This window comes from Hermetia illucens, chromosome 5 (assembly GCF_905115235.1).
Source record: "Hermetia illucens chromosome 5, iHerIll2.2.curated.20191125, whole genome shotgun sequence".
Lineage (NCBI taxonomy): Eukaryota > Metazoa > Arthropoda > Insecta > Diptera > Stratiomyidae > Hermetia > Hermetia illucens.
In genome coordinates, this window is record NC_051853.1 from 74,191,392 (window position 1) to 74,213,724 (window position 22,333).

Sequence of the window (22,333 nt, forward strand, 5' to 3'; positions counted from 1 at the left end):
TCTCACTGCAAATGCTCCCAAAAAATTTCCTGAAGTCAGTTAAATTCAGTTTAAGTCACGATCTGCACTGCACATACTCTTCCGCAATGTTGTAGGTTGACATGATCAGCGCAGGAGGATCGAGAATGAAAACCAGTCTTGCATCGGTCTTCGAAGTGTTCCTTGATACATCCCATTATCACACTCTAAACAAGATATGATGGTTAAATCGCGCGATGCAGCCACTTTTGCTTCGCAGAAGAGAAATTATGAGACATTATGACAAATTATGTGACGGTATTTGTTGTGTTCCCAAACCTCGAGAGCATTACCTTCATCACCTCAGCGACAATAAGAGCTAGTTGCGCACGTTAATCCAATTTCATATTCCCACAGTGAACCCGATCTTATGGTGCTCCGGAATGTGGTCGACAACTGAGAAAAGAGGGAGATTATGAACCAATTTTCATTAATATTATCCGGCAAGACGTTCAAAACTTTTGCCGTTCCGTCAGAACACTAGTTCCCCCACTGCTGCACGGCAACCGTATTACGAAAGGAACTATAATGACTTTGGTCGAATCACTCCGCCTCTTAGAGAAATAACAGTAATCAACCGCTGTCCGCGATGTAGTTGATGTGATTAAATGTACGGTGCCGGCAATTTGAAACCTAACTAGCGTTATTGCAGGGATCAAGCAGTGCACTGGAGGATAGACTGACGCCGAACATAGCTTCCTGAAGCCAACCTATCTCTCTCTGAGGATGAGCTGTCTCTCCTCTGGGGCGGTGCGTGGCTTTTCAGGGGCCAAGCCTCTCGTCTACCAAGACCGTTATTGAGTGGTGATAGCCACACCCCACACGTCGAAAAACACCTCCCCCAATCCAGGGTGTTATGCGAACGGTGGCCATTGGATAGTTTACAGTCGAGGGTAACTGACTGTATTCGAACGGAGCCTCACTGATACCTGGTCATCTTAGTGAGTAACTTAGACTTTACCGTGCTACGGGGGGCTATTGCACTGCGGACCTCCTAACGTCCATACTCGTGGAAATGAAATGAGTACAAACAACAAAGAAAAGAAAACGAAAACCAGCAAAGCGGGGCCCCGTACCGCACATCTCCGAAATACTGAGAACCAGGTGATTACAGCCAAGAACTCATTTCCCGGGGTCCTACCCCACGGTGGCAGGCGACAACATTCTGCCTGGCACCCCAACAACAAATAAAAGGAGAAGAAAGGAGAACTGGAAACTTTCAAAAGAGGTATGCTCAGAAGCTAAGGTAAAGTGGGTAGTGGGAGCTTTTAAACCACTGAAATCTCCCGGAGAAGATGGCATTTTCCCAGCATTAGTCCAGAGAGGGCCAGGAATTATCTTAAAGTCTCTTCTGAGGGTGGTAAGGGGGAGTATAGGACTGGGATACATACCAAGGGCATGGAGACTGGCAAAAGTGGTCTTGATTCCGAAAGCGGGTAAAAAAGATCCATTTCATCCTAAATCTTTCAGAGCAATTTGCCTAACATCGTTCATACTCAAAACGGTGGAGAAGGACATAGACAACTATATTAGAGCTAACGTTCCAAAGGGTAATCCCCTAAATCACTGTCACGCTTACCGGGCAGAACGGTCAACTGAAACTGCACTGTATCAGCTGACAGAAGTGCTGCGGGATGCTAAAGAAACAAAAGAAATTGCACTGTGTGCGTTTTTGGATATCGAGGGAGCATTCGACAACACATCGCACACAGAGATACAAAATGCCCTGAGTCGCGAGGGAGTGGGAAACACCCTGGCATTCTGGATGGGCAAAATGCTAGAAGGCAGGCAAATAGAAGTAACGACAGGTACAAATTCTGTTGTCATGAACACTCCTCAAGGCTGTCCACAGGGCGGGGTACTATCGTCGCTGATGTAGAGTATGGTAGTGGAGGCACTCCTGGACATGTTAACAAATACTGGAATACAAGTCCAGAGTTACGCGGACGACATTGTTTTAATCTGTAGGGGCAAATATGAAGATACCCTATATGATAGAATCCAAACTGGACTAAGGGTTACTAGTGCCTGGTGCAGGAAAGTGGGACGGCGGATCAACCAAAACCACCATAATACCATTCACTAGGAGGCGTAAGTTTGTTTACCTGAGAGCCATAAGATTACATGATATTGAGGTGAAACGAGAAACATAGGTCAAATATTTGAGAATTACGCTAGACCAAAAATTACTCTGGTAGACACATGTTGGAAACACTTGTCGGGAAGCCACGAGGGATATGATGACTTCTAGGTCCATAGCAGGAAAAAAATGGGGTTGCAGCCCGAAGATACTACTTTGGATATATACTGCAATAGTAAGGCAATCTGACCAGAAAGAACCGAACTCACCACACAAGCCAGGGAATTGCATAAGCTCCAAAAGCTGGTTTGCGTGTGTATCAGTGGGGCAATGAGAACATGCCCAACGGCATCCCTGGAGGTCCTTCTGGGATTAACCCCTCTCCATCTACTCATACAGATGCAGGCAAGGAGGGCATTATTCAGAATGGCCGGTAGTATCAGTGAGGCGGGAAACCGCCTAAATCGAAGGAAATATCCCGAATTACTGATACCAAGGGATAGCACTGGGTTATCATACGGAAGGCCGCGGTTCAAATCTCGCGGGTGGCAGTGGGATTTGTATCGTGACTTGACGTCGGATGCCAGTCGACTCAGCTGTGAATGAGTACCTGAGTCAAATCAGGGTAATAATCTCGGGCGAGCGCAATGCTGACCACATTGCCTCCTACAGTGTTCTGTAGTGTACCGTTACGGTCTTGAATGAAGTGCTCTAACACACTTCAAGGCCCTGATCCAATATGGATTGTTGCGCCAACGATTATTATTATTATTATTATTAAGGGATAACATAACAACGAGGTTTCACTTCGATAAGAAGTTTGAAACAAGTTGAAATAACAAGGCAAACTAGGAGAACGTGGCTGCAACATACGGCTTAAACCAGCAACTGAGTACATTGACGAATCCCACACAGCAGAGGGAGCGGGTGTCGGTGCCATTGGTCCAAGGAAAATGTACTTTGAACTAATGGGCAGGTACACATTCCACATATTCCAGACAGAAATATACGCCATAGACAAATGTGCCTCCTTTAATATACAAAGGAACTACAGGGGGCAGAACATAGCTATTCTCACCGATAGCCAAGCAGCGATCAAGGCACTTAGGTCCAACCAGGTGAACTCTAAACTGATGTGGGAATGCCTTGAGAGACTGAATACCTTGGGTTCCACGCCATACTGGGCTGGAAGGCAACGAGGCAGCGGACGAACTAGCCATGAAGGGAGCACGGATGCCTTTATATTGGCTAGAACCCTTCTGTGGAATCGGAAACGGTTTCATGACTATGACTCTAAGAAATGAAAAGGAACGGTTGTGGGAACTATACTGGGCGGTCCTACCAGGGATGAAGCAATCCAGGGTGCTTATTGGGGGATACGAACCCATGTGCAGAAAGGATTGCTTAAACCTCACCAAAAAGAACCTCCGAATCATAGTGGGAATTCTCACTGGTCATTGAAGGGTATAAAGGGTATGACGAAACCTCTTTACACGTCCTGGGACAGTGTCCGGCACTTGTGCAAAGTAGGTCCTGACATCTGGGAGAACACTTAATACCAGATGCAAAGCTGAAAGTATGGAACATACTAAAGTGCCTGACGGTGATAGGCCTGCTTGAGATATTATGATCAATAGGTACACTATAACCAGTAAAAGGTGCACAATTGTTCTCTAAGGACGCGGTACGACTTTCCCTTAATAGAATAATAATAATAACGTTATCGCAAACTTTCCGCTCGAACAATGTGTCACCAATGATGAAGCGTTGAAAGCGACAGAAAGCCATATTTGCAAACTTTGCATCCATACGGTCCCCACCTGGTGTTTTTCAACCACAGTCTCTCGATGGTGGGCAACTTAATCGCTATGGTACCTACTGCCATAAGTAATTTAGATGTAGATTTCATTAACGAAACCGAAGCAAAAGTCGCTGACCAACTAGGGTGGCTTTGACATCCAGTTTATTTGTTCGAAAATGCTGGCAGCTGGATATGCTCCACGACCAAGAAAGAAACCCATTGAGGAGAAACTCGTCAATTCTTAGATCTTCGCAAATTTCAAAGACCAAAATGAAACACAAGCAAGGTCAATAAATGGCAATGGAGTCCTGATCTGGAAGAATTACACATCTTCAGGAAAAATAGTTTAACTGGCCGGGTTTATCAAGGATAAGCATTAAGGATGTAGTATTAGAGTTATCAACAATTAGCAGGAGGAAGAAAAATATTCCGAAGACCTGAGGCGACCAAATAAATAGTACCGGAAAAGGAGAGCGATTTTCTACATAACCAACTGGCGTCTAAGGTATCAAAACAACTGTGCGGCAATATCAACAGAATCCGAGAAACCCAGAAAGGATCCAGCGCCCGCAAAACTGAAGGCGTTCGTATTCAAATTAAAAGCACAGTTGGGGAGAATGCCGCAGTGCGTGCTCAAAAACTTGATGAGAAAATGAATGTAAGGATCTCGATGAAGTTATGTTCGAAGGAAAAATCTTCACTATCTTGAAGGTGAACAATTCGAATTGTAGACCACCAATGAATCCGAGATGAAAATTATCATTATAAGTGAGCTCTACAGAAAAATTGGGAGTTATAGATTTGACTAGTGCGATATGAACATGGGGTCGCCAAATTATTCAATTTACCATGATTGGGGAAGCCAGTGGTAAGTAGCGTATGCATAGCTGCTATGCCCCACCAAGTTCCAGACTGTCTGAATTCAAGGAAATGTTCGACAAAATAAATATCCTGAACCAACCCGACGGAAATGGAAGCTTATATATTTCAAGAATTCTTGAGAAAAAAACAAATTAAAATCGGTTCAATGTCTATCAATCCGTCTGTCTGTCAGTGACACCTGACTCACTCAAAAACGACTGAGTCACAAAATATGACTGTCACAAAATTTGGTGAAAATCTGTGGGCTATGAATCTATCTACACATAGCAAGTGGTGTCATTTTCTGTTGAATTTGAGGGGGGCTCCCCATGTATGAGAAAGTCAAAACTTATCCAACCGAAAAATCTGCAAAAAAATCATAGTAATGTATTTGAATGAAATCTGAGCCTCAAAATATATTCCATTCCGATATCTGCATAAATAAATTTACTCGAGAACCCCCTTTAGTTTATCCCAAAATTATACTACAAGTACATATACAAATGAAAACTGCGTAGAAAATTTCTCACATAAGATGAACACAAAACCTTTATACCCAAAGAGGCAACTTCCGGTATTTCGATTTGTTTTTGAAGTAGGGTAGGTGAATGCTTTTACGCACAGAGTGTTGGACTTCCGTAACAGTTCGTTCGTTCCCTATAAGCAAACAACTAGCCTGGAACCGTTTAACACATTACTTGGGACTAGTTCTCATTCTCTCCTTCAAGTCAGGGAATTCCTTTCACCAAGGGGAGAGGAGGAAGGAAGTTTTTAATTCAATAGCTGAGCGAGCAGAGCGCGAATCGAATGTGCAACAGAACTCCATTTGCCAGCGCTCCTCAACATTTCTCTGACAATGTTATCTGGAGTGAACTCTCCTGTGTTTGCATAAAGGTACTGATGAAATACCTTAGCTGGTTTTTTCTGGAGTAGGGACACTGTATTGAAGTGCAGTATTGTAGTTACTATACTCGCACGGTCAGTGATGTCACTTTCTAAGACTTCCTCTTTATTTGGGCGTTACGGTTTCATATCGGGTGTTCCAGCCCTTGCTGCCTCTTTCACTAGTCGCTCCGGTGAGCGACGCAATTTCTACTACGCCCAAACGCACTCAGTTCTTCCTCCTTCCCCTCATACTTCGTCGATTTTCTAACTTTGTTATGTTTGTTCTCCATGGCAATTTCCCCAGCGCATCGTGGTCAATCGAGCGGACTGCAATAGTCAGGAACTAGTGTACCCTTGGGGATAAAGCCCCTACCGCAGTTTTATGAGGCCTGACCTAAGTTTTGTTGATCCTGGGACTCTCGGGTGGATCAGCGCTTACTCGGCGCAAGAGCAGTATATTAATACCGGTTTAATGTATGCTACCCGACTAGGGTCCTGAAAGGGCTGGTTGCTAATACACGTCACATACACGTACAACTACCACACTTGGCAGAGCTAGACTCATCGACGTCGGCAGAGAGCTGTCCCAATGTTCGGTCGTTCACGCTTGATCTTCATCCAAAGAATTTCTGGAGGCTACTACTCCCCGTCCCGTGTGCGACGTGTTAAAGATCGCTGACGACCCCTGAGGGATCTGAAAATAACTTTTCTAAACTATTTAAAATCTTCAAAGTATAAGTTTTGCTCCCATAAACTCTTGGAATTTATAACGTAACGCACTGTAGAATAGAGCAGTTGTTTATTGAAATACAATATCTGCAAGCAATAAAATTTCTTTCGACAAAAACGAAATAAACCATACTAAAACAGGCCGGAAAACAACTTCAATTTGAATCAGGTAGCAGGACTCAAGAAAGCTGTTTGAAGCCAGCTGTGCTCCTGCACTTTAGAATACCTTAGGCATTCATATGAAGCCCTAATATTTCAGAAAATTACGTCTCGAAAAGGCAGCGTTTACCATTGTAAATAATTTTAATTAAATTGGTGCTTAAACGGAGTAAAGCTGCTGGCCTGGATGGTCTCCCTACCGAAAGAATTGCCCTAAACTGACCACATCAAAAGCTTCCAAATCATTATGAAACAACTTGCGGACATAAGATCGATGCTTCACCTTTCTTCTTCAATGACGCGACAAACCAAACCAACCCTTGACTTCCAGGGTAGATTTCATCTAGCCATTTCGATTCTTCGATCGCGTCCTCTAGTTGGAAAATTTCAGCATCTTTTTACTAGCATTGAGTCCTTCCATCGTTTGCGTAGCTTTACTTCTGGGCGGCATCCTTTGGGTGTGCCTTTTAATACCCTGTTAGGTATTCGCTTGTCATCCAACCGGTCTACGTGACCGGCCTACTGCAATTTGCATAGTTTTACCACCACTGATGCTGCTGGATCATTGTAGAGCTGGTGCAACTCATGGTTATATCTAATTTGCCAGTAAGCTCCACCTTTTGCCGGTCCAAATATTCGACGTAGAACTTTACATTCGAATGTGTCGATGGACTTCTTTAACGCCTGCGTTAGAGTTCATGCTTCATAGCCGCACGGAGTACATATCGTATTATGGACCTGTAAATTCGCAGCTTATTTTTCCTGTATATCCTTCTACTTTTCATTATCCGTAGGACTGAATAGTATGGTTTGTTGTCCTTTTCATTACCATTCTTTGCAATGTTTACTCCTAGTTGCACAAAAGTTTTCCATGTTTTCAAAATTAAAGCCGCCCATTGTCTGCGCCTGGAATTGAACTTGCCAGGATATTTATGTCGTCAGCGAACCCCACTATTTGTGAAGATTTATAGAGCAATGTTCTCCTGATACCTAACTCCAGTTTGCGGATAACATATTCAAAGATTAGGTTAAAAAACATAGGAGCGAGTCCATCTCCTTGCTTTAATCCGTAGTTCATTTCGAAGCATTGCGTTAGCTCGTCAAACACCCTTACATGGGATTCAGTCTTAGCCATCTCCAGTTTGATCATTCGTACCGGTTTTTCTGACAAGGGGAACCCGCGCATGATACAATATAGTACTTCTCGTTTGATGCACATCGATATTGAGCTCATAGTACTTTTCCAGTAGTTGTTCGCCCGTGAAAATCTGCTCCAACGTGGGTCGTCCTTCCGGAAGCCAGATTAATTTGTTTGAATATGGCCTAGCCTAGCTTGGTTGATTTTCGTCATGATCATGTAGAACGTGCACAACAATGAAATGCCTCTATTGTTATCATAGGAAACGCCTTTTTTGGGTATAGGACAAATTACGCTCTTATGCCAGTCTTCAGCCAGATAATTTTTCATTTGTCCAAATTGTTAAAATCAGTTTATGAATCAGATTATCCAGACAATTTGCTCTCCTCTGTAATAGTTTAAGTTCAGTTGGGATACCATCGAATCCCGGAGCATTGTTCAGTTTTTGGTCGCGCAGAGTTGATTTCTTCAATAGAAGCTTCACCTGCTTCTTATCGACTTCGAAAAGCTTTCAACAAGCCAACAACGACCGTCTCTAGTGCCCTAATTACGAAAGGCTATGATAGCATAAAATGCCACGTACTACAATGAGTACAATTTCGAATGAATTCGAAGTCCGCAATGGAATCCTTCACGGCTGCATTCTTATTCTTGCGATGTTTCTAGCGATTAAATTAAATAATTTGGGAAATTGTTCCTTTTCTACAGTGAGACTTGATTTCGATTGAATTTCTGAAATATATTAATATCCTATTATTAACTTTATTTGAGCAGATATCGGAATGGGATATACTTTCAGGCTTAGATTTCGTGCGGCTGCGGCTATTATCAGATTTTTCCTTTGGATGGGTTCTAAGAGCAAGATCACTTTTTAGGGGAAACATTTTGATTCCCCTCAGTTTCATCCAATATTCGAAATAAGATTATTTTCGCAAAGCATTAATTGAGTCCTTTCATTTGACACTTTTATACTTTGTTAAAAAAAAACTTACACCCCACTTTTGCATAAATGCCCGCCCTTAAATTCACCAGAAAATGCAGCCACTTGCAGTATGTAAAGGCACACAGACCACATATTCTCATCAAATTTCTTGACAATAGCTCAAGCCATTTCCGAGTAAATCTCGCGTGAGAGAAGAATAGACAGACAGAAAGACATTGAATAAACCTGTGAGGAGTTGTCAGATAACACCCAGAAAATAAAACCAACATGGAAGATGACAGAAATAGTAAAATTACGGTGCCGGAGCTCGGAATCCCAGTAGGTTGGAGTTTGGAGAAAGAGGTGTTCTAGCGAAGCAAGAATTTGCAAAGAACATCAATAACAAAGACGCAGAATGATGGGCGAGATGGCTCACGAAGGCGGTTTCGACATCCACCGCATTTATCAAAGAAGAGCAACCGCAAGTGATGCTCCAAGGTCACGGGATTGATCCATTGAGGAGAAACTCTTCAATTTTCTGATCTTCACCAATGTCAAAGACAAAAAGTGTGGAAAACACATTAAGAGCTAACGGCAACGAAGCGTTTGGAAAGTGTGATCAGGTCAAAGCTTATTGAGCACAAAGCCCTGATATGGAGGAACCACCCTTCATGCAGCTTGGAGCAAAAATAGTTGAGTATTCCGAGTTTATCCAGAACAAGCACAACGTCTATCAAGCTATCAAAAACATGGTGAGAGCCATTGGAGTCCTTCAAAATATATCGTAGGAGGAGGAAAGAGTACACAAGCAAAAGCTGAAACCCGCCGTCCAAACAGTGCCATAGGTGACCCAGGTGACATCTAACCGAAGTACTATCGACCTGGTGCTTCGTTTATAATGGTTTTGTGTTAACCTTTGTGAGGAACGCACATTTTTGCAATCGTATATGGCTACAAGATATACGTACATATTATAGACGTTAACATTATGCTTACCTTAAACAAACAAACACTGCCTATAGTATATGTAGGTATATACTATTATAAATTAATCGTACACATATTTCCGATTTACTTCGTGCAAAAAAGCGTACATATGACACATACAGGACGTATATTGAATACCGCTGGTTTAATGTGCAAATATATCTATCTGAATTTTGTTTGTTTTTTTTGTATGGATGTTATTTTTAAAAAAAAAGAAAAAATGTGTAATATAAAATCTATAATTATGATAGTTTTAAGAACAATAATTTAAGTTAAAAGTGTCTTTTTGAAGCGATCAAATATTTATTATTACTTTTTATATTTCTTTATTTGCCACTAAGGCCAAGTGAATTCTGTCGGGTTTTTGACCATTTCCCGACAACTTATTGTAAAATTAGATTTTCATTTCTTACTGTTTCTCTTCTCTGTCTGTAAATCGTTATTCAAAAATTTTGAGAGCCCACAGTGGCCATTAGATTTAAGTTATTTTTGTTATTTTAAAAGATTGTTTTTTTATTGTTCATTTTTCCAATCCATATACTATTGTTACCTATTTCTTAAAAATAAAAATGATTTTAAAAACAAAAAAAAAAAAATTAATAAATACATACATATGTCTGTCTCAAGTAATTGATATTGATATATAAATGATTAAGAAACTAAAACGAAATGTTTCCCTGCGACCGCCCATTCATATGAGTTCACTGTTGTAGTACTGACGAATTCATATGTTATGATGACATCATACACGCTTTAGAATGCACGAAATTAAAATAAAATATAAAAATTTCACCTTCTACAACTTTGCTAATAATAGTAGGATTTCCTTCCTTCCCAGAGTTATGCCTTGTGTTATTCCTTAAATAATTACCAAATTTTAAACTTCTAGCCTAAACTTAAGGTGGTTTCCAGCTTTCTAAAATCTGGCAATATACTATTAATAACCTTATTTAGGCAGATATCGGAACGACATGTATTTTGAGGCCTAGATTTCGTGTAAGTCATCATCATCATCATCAACGGCGCAACAACCGGAATCCGGTCTAGGCCTGCCTTAATAAGGAACTGCAGACATCCCGGTTTTGCGCCGAGGTCCAACAATTCGATATACCTTAAAGCTGTCTGCCGTCCTGGCCTACGCCATCGCTCCATCTTAGGCAGGGTCTGTCTCGTCTTCTTTTTCTACCATAGATATTTCCCTTATAGACTTTCCCGGCTGGATCATCCTCATTCATACGGATTAAATGACCCGCCCACCGTAACCTATTGAGCCGGATTTTATCCACAACCGGACGGTCATGGTATCGCTCATAGATTTCGTCATTGTATAGGCTACAGAATCGTCCATCCTTCAGAGGATTCTTCCCTCAAACGCGGCCAAGAGTTTGCAATTTTTCTTGCTAAGAACCCAAGTTTCCGAGGAATAAATGAGGACTGCCAAGATCTTAGTCTTGTAAAGTAAGAGCTTTGACCCTATGGTGAGACGTTTCGGGCGGAACAGTTTTTGTAAGCTGAAGTAGGCTTTGTTGGCTGATAACAACCGTGCGCGGATTTCATCATCATAGCTGTTATCGGTTATGATTTTTTACCCTAGATAGGAGAGATTTTCAACGGTCTCAAAGTTGTATTCTCCTATCTTTATTCTTCCCGTTTGACCAGTGCGCTTTGGTGTTGTTGGTTGGTTCGTCTTCGGTGCTGACGTTGCCACCATATATTTTGTCTTGCCTTCACTGATGTGCAGCCCAAGATCTCGCACCGATTACCGCCTGCTCGATCTGAATGAAGGCAGTTTGAACCTCTCGGGTGGTTCTTCCCATGATGTCGATATCGTCAGCATAGGCCAGTAGTTGGGTGGACTTGAAGGGGATCGTACCTCTTGCATTTACCTCAGCATCAGGGATCACTTCCTCGAGGGCCAGGTTAAAGAGGACGCATGATAGGGCATCCCCTTGTCGTAGACCGTTGTTGATGTTGAATGGTCTTGAGAGTGATCCTGCTGCTTTTATCTGGCCTCGCCCATTGGTCAGAGTCAGCCTAGTCAGTCTTATTAGTTTCGTTGGGATAACGAATTCTCTCATGGCCGTGTACAGTTTTACCCTGGCTATGCTATCATAGGCGCTTGCCGCACAGAGAAAATCTGATCTGTTGCTGAGTGAAGCCTCTTTGGTATGGGCCAATGATGTTCTGGGTGTACGGGGCTATCCGGCCTAGCAAGATAGTGGAGAATATCTTATAGATGGTACTCAGCAACGTGATACCTCTATAATTGTTGCACTGTGTAATATCTCCCTTTTTATGTATGAGACAGATAATGCCTCGTTGCCAATCGTCAGGCATTGATTCGCTGTCCCATACCTTGAGCATCAGTTGATGAACCACTTGGTGTAACTGGTCGCCTCCATATTTAACCAATTCGGCTGAAATTCCATCGGCTCCTGGTGACTTATGATTGATTTAGCCGATGAATTGCAGGGACTATTTCTCCTAAACTTGGTGGTGGCAGTATTTGTCCGTCGTCTTCACTTGGCGGGGCCTCCAACTCGCCGATGTTCTGGTTCAGCTGGTTCGGTCAGTAGCTCATCAAAGTGCTCAACCCATCACTCCAATATGCCCATTCTGTCGGAAATCAGATTTCCCTCTTTGTCTCGGCAGGATGAATATCGAGGTGTATAAGGTTTCATCCTGCTGATTTGTTGGTAAAACTTCCGCGCCTGGTGCGGTTGCTCCCTGTACTTTTCTAGTTCACAGACTTGTTGGTTCTCCCAGGATTCCTTTTTCCGTCTGCGAAATCGCTTCTCCGCTCCACGGAGTTCGTGATAAGTCTCTGCGCGTACCCGCGTTCGTTGAGAATGAACATTACTCGGTATGCGGCATTCTTCCGTTCCGTTGCTAGCTTACATTCATCGTCAAACCAGCCGTTCCGACTCCTTTTGCGGCTGGAGCCAAGTATGTTTGTGACCGTATCCATGATAATGTTCTTCACGTGGTTGTGAAGATCATTTGTTGATGCTTCATCTCCAGGTACTCTGTTGACTGCGGTTATTGCGGCATCCATTTCCGTCTTATAGGTGTCACGGAGTGGTGCATTTAAGTACAGCACTGTATTTTTTTTAGAATTTTCGGTTGTATAGGTTCTGAGTTCCGGAAAGTACTAATCGAGCCCTTTCATCTAGTATGCCACATAGCTATATACTGAAAAAAAAATGACACCTACATTTTGCATATATGGGGAGCCCCTCCCCTTAAACTCAACACAAAATGGGGCCACTTGCTATGTGTAAAGGGATTCATAGGCCGCATGTTCTCACCAAATTTCGTGACAATCGGTTTAGCCGTTTCCAAGTAAATCGTGTGTGACAGACAGACAGATATCGAATCGATTCCAATAAAGTTTTGCTTCACAAGCAACCTTAAAACTGCACACTTGCACACGTGAAGAACGAATTGTGTGTCAAAGGAAACCCTATGGCGACCCGAAACGGCCTGAATGCGACTATCAGTAGTGGCAGCGCAGAATCCGTTGTCTGACATCTAAGAGAGCAAATTTCATTAAAGAGGTGCTTCAAACGCGAGATCCGATGGATGCAGATGGTGTGAAGAGAAAGGTTACATTGCCAAGGAATGCAATAGGGACCAAAATGCCTATTGTACGAAGAAAAGAAGGGACGAGATAACCGGCATATTGCCGGTATAGGTTTACTTAGGTAAACCTTAATCATTGCACGGTCGCTCAGGATTTACTTGAGCAGCCGAAGGACAAAGTCTATTTGAGGGTTTTGCGCAGTTAAATATAGTTGTGGCTAACGAAGGTAAGGTAAGAACCGTTCGAAATGGACGGTCTGCTTCAATTGTGGCACTTAAGCAAGGACACCAGGCAATTATCTTCGAACTAAGGAGACAATCACACGATAAGCAAATAATATATCAAAGGCAACAGGGACATGAGGCTGGTCCGCAAAGGCACTGGATCAGCATATCTTCATGAAAATGTGGCTGGGCCACACGGAAAAGCTTTCCTTGACACGCAATGCGTCTCTAAGGTGTATGATGCGTCCTTGCCTAAAAGATGCATATTCTTCAGAAAAATACCCAATTACTGGTGAAATAGTGAACTGACCGGCCTTCGATCAGCCTGTCGCCGAACCATACGAACGGTCCAGAGGGCGGTAAGTAAGATCGATCAGGAGCAAAAAGAGCGTGCAACAAAGAAGATGGCCATCCAGCGGAGCAAAGGGGAAGTCTTTAAGGAGCTTTACTTTGAGGGAGATTGACTCCCTTGGGGGAGCGCCTATAAAGTTATGATATGGCAACTCAGAGAAGGTTATCTTCACAAGTCTCGTGTCCTTCCATCTTGTTGCAAATCATCCAGGGTTATTCTCCCTGCTGATTGACGCTGACACCCTTCAGAGAATTCTTGATGTAATGGCAATTCTGGCGGTAACCACAGATGAGCTGCTCGAGATCTGCAGCCCAATAGGTGATCACAAAGCTCCGGGCATGGACTCAATATCGCTTAAGCTCGCTATGAAATTCAGACCGGACATGCTGACCATGTTGTTCAAAGTGTGCATCACTAAGGCGATATTACCTACAGTATGGAAGCGGCAGAAGTTGGTACTGATACCTAAGGCTCATAAACCTTCTGATCAGCATCATTCTACAGACGGGAAAAATGCTGTAGCAGATAATACTTAATAGAATGCTCCCTGTAGTTGCGAGACAAAGAAGCCTCTGAGATCCACAATATGAGTTCCGTGGCCGAAAATTCAACTTATGGAAAGGGTAATACAATCCAACTTTACGTGGACGTGGAAAATGCATTCAATTTTGCCAATAGGAGCCGTATGCAGAAGTCCCTGCCAAAGATTAGTGTTGCCACCTATATCGCTGCCACTATGGACCGCTATTTGCGATAACAGACCCTTTGGTATGACACCGATGATGGACCTCGTTGTCTCCGAGGACCCATGGAACATCATATACAACGATGTTCTTAATATTGTAGTTCCAGAGGAAGCCACGGTGGTCAACTACAACCAATGGATCTCGAGGATGCTGAGTTGTATTCTGTGCTGTGAAGGTTTCGTTGGCAAGCGTTGGGCTGGCACTTGCAGAGGAACAGACGGAAACGATCCACATCACCAAGCGCAGGAGAAAATTTCGCTAGCATTAGAATTGAGAATAATATCATAATTTCCAAGCGCACATAAAATGAGTAGGTTCTACAGAAGATTAGCCATAAGAGTGTTTTCTGCCCTCCGGAATGTATCAGATGACGCTGAGTTCGTCATCTCCAAAATAGTGCCGATGACGAATCTCTCCTTTGCTTGAACCAAAAAAAGCCAAGAGATCCATAATACAATAGCAACAGCGATGGGGCCACTCAAAAAAGGGTTATTATTCCTAACATCAAGGGATGGCTGGGGAGAAAAATGAGGGGATTAATTATAATCTGCTCCAGTTTCTCAGTCGTCATGGTGGATACCATAAATACCTGTAAAGGCTCAAATTAGACAGCTCACCTAATTGGGCCTCAATGCTAATGACAGATTGTCATTTGCAGAATATGCATACAATTGCTGTCCGAAAAGAAGAAGATAATTTGACGAGACCTTACACCCTTATCAACACTTGGAGTCCTGCTTTCCAGAAAAAGTAAACTGCAAAATGTATGTTTGGATTGAAAAAGGATGACCGTGAAAATAAAGCTTCTTCCCTGCTTGCTGGTCGAAAATGATCTTTTTAATAACTGACAATTACTGCAAAGCCTTTGCCAGAATACGACTATCGATCCGCTGCGTGAGTCAAACTGATTGCGTTGCAATCGGTCTATTCAAAGAAAAGTAAATGCCGGATATTCTCTTCAATCTAAAATTGTTGATAATAAAAGGAATTGATTAAGGTAATAAACATTCCATTGCTAATGGTATGTATTATGGATCCAAGGCCGTCAAGAATGTTCCATGATGGATTTGATATCAGTTTTACTGGAAGATAAAGAAATTTTCCTTATCGTTTTCTTCCTGCAAGTCAATTTACTTTTACACACTCCCGTGAATAACATTTCTCTAACGTCGTCGTGTGAACAAATATTTTTTATAAAGCTCCACTCGAGCTTTTCAATGCAATTTCACATTTTCTAGAAATACTGGGATGGATTACTTTTTTAACAAGTAGTCTTTAAGACGTTCAATGCGGTGTGGTGGTCTCTGGCCACCTACTCTCGCTACAAATTACAAATTTAATCTGCCTCCTGATTCAAAAACACTTCAAAGCAGATATACAACCATTAGCTTCTAAATTTTCATAACTGTGAAGAGAGGAAAGCCCCTGACAGAGAGATTACTACATCGCTGAATGTATTAATCATGGGTTCATAAACAAGAGAATGATAAGGACTTTAAACTCGTTGGTAACTGCAGTAAATTTACGACATGAAATAAAGTTATTTGGATCCATGAGCAGTTCAATATTGTTCAACCGAGGTTTTGATCAAAGTTGAAGGAATAATGTATCTCGTTAAACGTCAACTATAATTGAGTCATCAGGTAATCTTTTGCTGAGAAAATGACGGTTACAAAGAGGCCTCTTGTATGTTGTGGTGCGTACATTTCGCACAAGTTCCACACAACAAAGCCTTATACTCTACGCTAGTGACACAAAGTCGTGATAGGTATCTCCAGACGTCAGATTAACATCACACCTCCCAAAAATATCCCCCCCCCCCTCACCACCCATTGCCACCCTCTCAACCAATTAACTCTGTGTTTACACTGCGCGTGTACAAACAGAGTGATAACCACTCTTCATAATCTCCCTCGAGGAACACGGGATGAGGTCCTGAGAGAGATTAGTGCACCATTAACGCACTGAGTGAGAAGGATTACTGGATGATGCATGCAGGTCTAAACTCCCATCACGCTGCTCCCCGGTACAACCTAAACGGTTTTTCACTCACGAGATTTTATTGTCTCATATTGGTAACGGAGACTTTCCCATCCGTTCCTGTAAATTTGATCTCATACTCAAATCCATTTTTCTTTATCTTCCCCAATTTACAAAAATACTTGCACCAATGTGCCCACAAAATTCACACTAACCAAACTTACAGAATTAGCATTTAATCTAAGCACATGTACATGCATTATTGTTAAACATAGAACTTGGATTTGACGATAAGAGGCTCAAAACCTCGTTTTTCTAGAAACCGTCATCCGTGCTATGAGAGATAGCTGGGCAGGAAGAAGAAAGTCGCCGAAGGGAGAGCCCCAATAACAAACGACAACTAAGCTATGCTCACACCATAAGCGGGAATCGTATCATCGCCTCCAAGGCGACCATGAGATATCCAGGAGTGATGAAAAACGTAAAGCTTATGCACCAACAATACACTTGTAACAAAATATACAGGACAAGCATAGCAATGGCATGGGAGATATCCATTTTTTTTTTTATTTCTTGTCTGTACACGGAGGTAGAAAATCTTTCGAAGACACGTCCGCTCCAACTTCGCTGCACAAACGACGAAGCTAGGGCGGGCGCGTGTGGGATTCCCACCCACTAAAAACCACCGACAGCCTCTCCAACCCCGCGCGACCACCATTTAGGTATTACTTTGCGGGATGGGTTTGCCGTTAGGCACTCGTCTTCCTCCTTTCGGCTTTCCTCCTTCTTTACTCCTTTTTACTCTTCCTGCATTTTGACGACTGCGAAGGAAACCGTAAACCAGGTCTCCTTCGACCTCAGAATTTCCGCAACTAAGTTCTCCGGGCTCGCACTTTTACTCGAGGCTTGGTTTGGGTTTCCCCTCTCTATTGCGAACCTTGGGCAATGAAACATCACATGCTCTGGATCCTCCGTTATGCCACTACACCTAGGAAAATTAGGATAATCGTCCAACCCAAAGCGGCACAGATATTGCGTGTAGCAACCACGTGTCCTGCAAGGAACTGGGGAATGTGCCTGTATGTCCACACTTTGACGTAGGCCAAAGTTTGTGCGGCTGTGACCTTATCGCATTCCTACGTTTCGAGTGCCCCTCTACACGCCTTGCATGGTACAGCACACTAATTTCTTCTGCCACAATGTCGACAGGGATAATACCTGCCACCACCTCATCTGATATGGTTCTAAAAGCACTGCAAAACTCCACAGCCATCAGGCAGTAAACTGAATTCACCTGCTTCCATCTTGGTAAATTTGCAAGCGCCTCTGTCCACATAAGTGACTAGTAAAGCAGGATGGATCGCACCACCCCGAATTGAAGCAAACCTCCAACAGTGTTTCGAACCATCAATAGTCGGCAACATTTTTGCACGTGCCGCGGTTGCATTTGCTACCTTTTGGCATGCATACTCTCCTTCAAGCTCAATTTCGTGTCAATTTTCAAACCAGGTATTTGATACGACCGTAAATCCACCGACTTCCACTTTCACACCCTTCACTACCAGTTTTCGAAGCTCTGCTGGGATGTCATCCAAACCTGGGTTTACCATGCCCTACTTCCATGGCGAGGGAACAGGGTCGTATAGGAAGCGCCGACAGGTCACCTGGAGTGATCTCCGCACCCCTTTTAATTACAACTCTGTAGACCTCACCCCAAGGATTTATATCGGTATGGTTACAAGGTTGTTTGAAGGAGCTCTTTTACTTCTCCATCCGCACCCTGCGAGAACTATTTTTCCTGATCGATTCATTCTTGATTTCCATGCAGGTTGCCTGTGATCCCTCTGAGTATAGTCCTCACTGGCATGCCAAGCCACTCTTCTGGCTAAAGTGGCACCCACGTATGTCAGGTCCAATATCGACTCCAGGACCGTTGCGCTGAAAGTGTACACGTCTCTTCACATTTGTTGTCCTGCTGCCCCATTCAAGAGCCCACGCATTAAAATCGCCTGCTATTATGGTTGATCAACTTCATCTTGCATCCGAAACCAGAACGCTCTGTATTTGCTCATACTCGGCAAGTGTAGCACTGGGTGGAGCATAACAACAGTAGGAATGGACTCCTGTCAACTTCGCTTTGGAAGGCTTGTTCTTCACAAGCCCATAGCCCTGCTTGACCCGTTTGGTCTTTGATCCAAATGCCACAATCGTGGTTTCGGTATGGTTCGGCCACATCCATACCTCGTCGATGGTTTGCGAAAGTAAGTCTCACGCCGCCTGGTAGCGATTGAGGTTGATTTGCATCAACCACATCTGCGATTTGTGTTAAGGGTTCTTCTCTATTCCGGGCGTCTGCTACTGCCTACAATGTGCCCTTTGCACAGTAAGCAATTCGGGTCAGCGTCGCAGTCCTTGCTTATATGGGCTTTCGCTCAATATTTCCTAAATTGCTTTGACCTCATATTTGAGCTGGTGCATGCCTTCGCAATGTGACCGAAGCCCAGGCATCTAAAGCATCACTTCAATGGCACCACCTCCCCCCACATAACCCAGGCTATTCTTACTCACCCTGCTGCTAACAGTTTGAGTGCTGTTTCTACTGGTAGGCTGATGATGGCGGTTTGTGTTCCCACGTAGGCTTTCCTCAGCGTTATCACCGTTGATTCCTGTAGTCCGACAGAATCAAACTGCTTCCCCAACGTTTCGTAAACTTCCTTTTTTGTGGTGATCTCATCTATATCTTTGTAGATTATAATGATTTGCGGCCCGCTAGTTGGCCTCCTTCCTGTCTTGTCCTGGTAACAATCCTCATATCCACCAATCCAATATCCAATACCATATCCAATATCCATTTACCAAACATACATATTATGTACATATATATGTAGGTAGAAAATTTGAATACTGCTGGTACTAACTTAGATATATATCCATTAGAATGGAATACTACCAACTCCGCCATGCTATTAACATAGTATGCTGGTCCCAAGTCATCCCCAGTAAAACAAAAATAAAATCCTGAGATAAGGGAAAGAGATAAATAGAGTATAATAATAATAATCGTTGGCGCAACAATCCATGTTGGATCAGGGCCTTGAAGCGTGTTAGATCACTTCATTCAAGACCGTAACGGTACACTAGGAGGCAATGTGGTCAGCATTGCGCTCGCCCGAGATTATTACCCTGATTTGACTCAGGTACTCATTCACAGCTGAGTCGACTGGTATCCGACGTCAAATCACGATACAAATTCCACTGCCACCAGTGAGATTTGAACCGCGACCTTCCGTACGACAGCCTTGCGCTCTAACCACTCAGCTATCCGGACAGTTATTTCACTATACTAAATCTTACCTGCTCTCTTGGTGACAGGTCCCACGACAGGCCGACCAAGAAAATGTATACAATGTCGTTAGAAAGAAGATGATTGGATCGAGTAACAAGGAAGGAAAAATGCTAGTCCACCTCAGTTGACGCGACAGAACGAGCCCCGGTTCTGTCGAGAAATAGCAAGGGTTCTTGGTGCATGGACGGCGTCAGGACGTAATTAAGTTCGTCCAAGTAAAACAAATACATGTCTACACACTAAATGTTTGCACCCTAACTGGAAAGACCGAGGAACTCGCAAGCAAAAAAAAAGAAAGAAGAAGAAAGAAGAACAAGAAAAAGATGCATTGATATCTGCCCTTTACAAGAAACTCGAGGTATGGTGCCAAAAGCTGCGACATAGAACGCGAAAGCGATAAAATTGGATATATACATCTCTATTACGTTAGCCCACACACTGACACGGTGTTGGCATTGCCATCTCAAGGGTTTTCGGCTGATGGAGCTCACCATTATGTCAGCTGATCGGACTATTCACTTCTTCACCGCATACGCACCACAGACAGGTCGACCTGATGCCGAGAAAGATGCCTTCTGGCAACTTCTCGATGAAAAGACTTTGACGGCGACCTTAATGGTCATGTGGATGAAAAGGCAGACAGTACCAGGTGCCATGGGGGAAAGGGGTTTGGAGTGCACTGGTCCGCGGGCATTAAATGGTGGCGATTTCATAAGAAAAAGAAGACATGATCTCATTTACGCTAATCGTGGAATCAAATGTAAAACACTATCCACAAAGCGGCCTTTGCAACCTTCGGGGTCAACAAGCCAAGCAAGCGGTACATCAACTGAGATACTTGGCTTTGGAATGACTTTGTTGAAATGAAAGTCCGTGAAAAGAATGCCTCTACCACAAGCTTCTTGACGATAAAACGCTTGCCAATTAGCAAATTTATAAGAATACCAACCGGGAAGCAAAGAAGGCAATCACTGTCACCCGAGCGGCCCATTACAAAAATCTTCACGATAAACAATCCGGGATGGTGAGAGAGATCTGTATCGACTTGCCAAAACCGGAATCAAACGCATACACGATACGAACATTACCAACCATCGAGCCGCGACGGATATATGGCGGGAATACTTCGAACAGATTTTAACTAAAGAATTTCCTAATCCTCCACTTCCACAATCATTCCCGACATTTGGAGCAGTTCCACCTGTCAGCGCAACTGGTGCTCAGAGGTGGCGGTGAGGAAGACGGGGCGACAACCCTGTCGGCTGAACCAAAACCAAGTGGCCGAGGACAACCTCCATAATGATGACACCGGGAGACGCTGTACTCACTGTGGCTTGCCGGCCATGATGCAGTAGGTGAATGCTCCAAAGGCCTAATCAGGGCGATTAGACCCGAGTCTGCACGGGGACTCATCTGAAGTGGTAATTGGTCACGAAACCTTAGCAGGGGTATATTGATACCATGGGAACCGGGATAGCCCCTGGGCTCACATACTTTGTGAGAATTCCTGTTGGCCCTTTAGTGGGAGCTTCATGGGGGTTGCGTTCAAGCGAACAGAGACCTTCGGTCCTCGGCGTGGTGTTGCGTTTCAACACGAGTGCCATATTCCTGAGTTCGGTAGAGATTTAGGTATGTCTTGCATCCACCAGTATGAATGCTGAGCCATGCGCTTGGTATAGACTGGTTCGTAGCTTGCTGCGGCGGAGCTCTGATTGTGGTCACAAACTCAATCCGTGTCTTAAGAAGACCGTGGGATTAAGTCCACGAGACAGTTACCCTCGTAAAAACGGTGACGTAACTGTCAGCGCAACTGAAGTCGAGGAGACATTAAAACGAAAGAAATCGGGGAAAGCCAAAAGACTTGACGATATGGCATCAGAGCTCTGCAAAGCAAATAGCTGGAACCCAACACTGTGGCTCAATGAATTCTTTAGTTGTGTTATTCAGGAAGGTGGAACACCATCTGATTAGCAAAGAAAGTACCACTGTTCCAATATGGAAAAAGAAAGCTAGTTCAGCAGAAAGTTCAAATTACCTTTCAATCAGGTTACTTTCGCATACTATGAAGATTTTTGAATGGATTCTTGATAAGCGTATTCGCAAAATCGTTGAAATAACCGTGAGTCAAGCCGGATTTGTCAAGAACTGTGTAACTATTGACGCAATACACGCTGCGCGGTTACTCATGGAGAAATACCGTGGCAAGCATCGCCCTCTTCGCATTGTATTTCTGAATCTCTGAATCTGGAGCAAGCCACGCGAATTCATCTGATATGCTCTACGACAACACTTAGTGCCAGAAGAACCTATTGTATCAAAACCATTTCCTGTCTTTGTCGGTGTTCATCAAAAAAGCGCCTTCTCACCACTACTCTTTGTTCTCGTTATGGAGACCGCCACACGGGACATTCAACGTCCAGTGCCCTAGACACTGGTTCATGCAGATGATGTTTTCCTAGCGTATAATAGCAAAAATGATCTCCAGTAACATGTCCAAAAATGGAATGATCGCCTCATGCAAC

At 43.4% G+C, this 22,333-nt stretch overlaps 1 protein-coding gene across 1 annotated transcript in view; it reads right to left on the reverse strand.

The window, feature by feature from the left end:
* LOC119658134 overlaps nt 1-22,333 on the reverse strand; it is a 117,207-nt gene that overhangs the window by 9,915 nt on the left and 84,959 nt on the right. The gene's annotated exons all lie outside the window — the stretch shown is intronic.